Below are 2,500 nucleotides of genomic sequence, written 5' to 3'. Positions count from 1 at the left end.
GAGGGAGGGAGAAGGAGGGAGGGAGGGAGGGAGAAGGGAGGAGGGAGGGAGGGAGGGAGGAGAGAGAGAGAGAGAGAGAGAGAGAGAGAGAGAGAGAGAGAGAGAGAGAGAGAGAGAGAGAGAGAGAGAGAGAGAGAGAGAGAGAGAGAGAGAGGGAGAGGGAGAGAGAGAGTATGAGAGGAGAAGGGGGAGAGAGGAGGTAGAGGGGGAGGGGAGAGAGAGAGAAGGGGGAGGGAGAAAGAGAGGGGGAGGGAGAGGGAGAGGGAGGGTGGAGGGAGAGGGGGGGAGGGGAGGTAGGGAGGAAAGGAGGGAGAGAGAGAGAGAGAGAGAGAGAGAGAGAGAGAGAGAGAGAGAGAGAGAGAGAGAGAGAGAGAGAGAGAGAGAGAGAGAGAGAGAGAGATTCAGTTTAACCGTCGTGGCAACGTAAAGAAATTTGGATTTTTTTCCTTTACAACTTCAAACTTTAGTCCTGCCTTTTTCGTTGCCTTTGCCTTTATTGTATTGTTTTCATTCTAAATTTATCATGATCTTTTCATAGTATTTTTTTTCTTATCATAACCATGATGTTTTTTTTCTTATCTTCCCTTTTTTGTTTTTTTTTCTTATCATAACCATGATGTTTTTTTTCTTATCTTCCCTTTTTTCGTTTTTTTTGTCATATCTCTGTTTTATTGATATTTTTTTCTCGTCATTGCATCATGATTTCTGTTATTTTTTTTTTGTAAGAATAATCATCATAATTATCATCCTTATTGAGAAAACAACATCATAATCCTTATAATCATTTCTAAATACATACATACATACATACATACATACATACATACATACATACATATATATATATATATATATATATATATATATATATATATATATATATATTCAGTAATATTATTATTATCATCACTATCTTCTGATAATGGGAAAATGGCAGAAACTAATGGCAAGAAAATCAATACTGATAAAAACATAAGCCAATACACTAAATAAGAAATGAAACGCAAAGACTAAGAAAAGAGGGAAAACAAAACAAAACAAACAAACAAACAAACAAGAAAAAAACGAAAACAAGTCAACCAAGACGATAACGAATCTTACACACGAACAAAGTACTTAGTTATTCGTCACTTTCACGAAACTCTTAAAAGTTGACGCCATTCCTAACTTCTTCCCCTTCCTTCCTTTATTCGTGTCTCCTCCCTCACCCCCCATTTTCTCCTTTCCGTCCCCCTCCCTCAGTCTTAACCCCTCCCCCTCCCCTGAAACCGCCCCCCACCTCCCAACCCCCCTACCCCACCTCTTGAGACTTTCGGTCGGCATGTGTGCGTCTAAAAATAGCAACTTCGTTATATTCGCTACCTGTACGTTTATACATGTATGTATGCATATATATGATGGAGCAGTGAGTGAGTGAAGTGTGTGTGTGTGTGTGTGTGTGTGTGTGTGTGTGTGTGTGTGTGTGTGTGTGTGTGTGTGTGTGTGTGTGTGTGTATGTGTGTGTGTGTGTGTGTGTATGTGTATGTGTTTGTGTGTGTTAAAGTGTGTGTGTGTTCGTATGCGTGCTTGTTTGTATGTATGTTTATATGTTTGAGTGTGCTTGTGTATGTATGTATGTTTATGTGTGTGTGAATGCATGCGTCTAGGTGAATCTACGCTCGTGTACGTACGTGCGTGCGTTCGCGTGTTCCTATATCTACGACCCTAATTCCTTTTAATAGTCGTTGTGATAGGACTCATATATGATGCGGATACTTTTGGACTGATCGTCATGACACTGTATTTCCAACGATGGCTCTATTTTTTCCCCAAGTACAACCTTAAAAACCTTGCTTAATAGGGCGGTTCGTGGATTAACGTTTGTTGTTGTGCTCTGCGGCATCATTACGATTTGTGGATAATATATGTATTTATTTAATTTCTTTCGTACTTATCTCATTAAAAATTTTTTTTTATCATTACTTATATTATTTACTCATATCATAATTGCTGTATTATCATTGTTGTCAACCATCCCTGATGTTATTACTATTTTTTATATATTTTTTAAATTTTCTTTCTAGCTAATTTCCTTTTTGAGATCACTATTATCTTTATTTATATTATCATTACTTATTTACCCATATTTTTTCATATCATCAGTATTATCGTCATTGCGTTACAAGCATCACTAATATTGTCTTATAAGTTTTAAATAATTTAAATGTTTTATCATCATAAAGTCCAAAGGGACATATTTTCAAGATATTTCAGCTTTCATTTTCACACAGTTGTATATATTTTCAGTTATCAGTTTATTTCAGATATTTTATGCTTAATGCACAATGAGTTTTGCCTGTTTAAGTTTAAGGTAAAAGTTAAAGATAAAATAAATATTCTATTAATGTCTGGAATAATTCTTTGATTTTGAATAATCAACTTGTCGACATTTTTACTCCCCCCCCCAAAAAAAAAAATCAGATCCAAAATTAATTAATAAACAATCATGATTTTCTTAAAC

At 36.2% G+C, this 2,500-nt stretch overlaps 1 protein-coding gene across 12 annotated transcripts in view; it reads right to left on the bottom strand.

The window, feature by feature from the left end:
* LOC138861457 (uncharacterized) overlaps positions 1-2,500 on the bottom strand; it is a 213,354-nt gene that overhangs the window by 166,528 nt on the left and 44,326 nt on the right. The gene's annotated exons all lie outside the window — the stretch shown is intronic.

Source organism: Penaeus vannamei, chromosome 4, assembly GCF_042767895.1.
Source record: "Penaeus vannamei isolate JL-2024 chromosome 4, ASM4276789v1, whole genome shotgun sequence".
In the NCBI taxonomy this organism is placed as follows: domain Eukaryota; kingdom Metazoa; phylum Arthropoda; class Malacostraca; order Decapoda; family Penaeidae; genus Penaeus; species Penaeus vannamei.
Note: the sequence above shows the minus strand (reverse complement) of the source record. Positions and strands in the feature narration are given on the sequence as shown.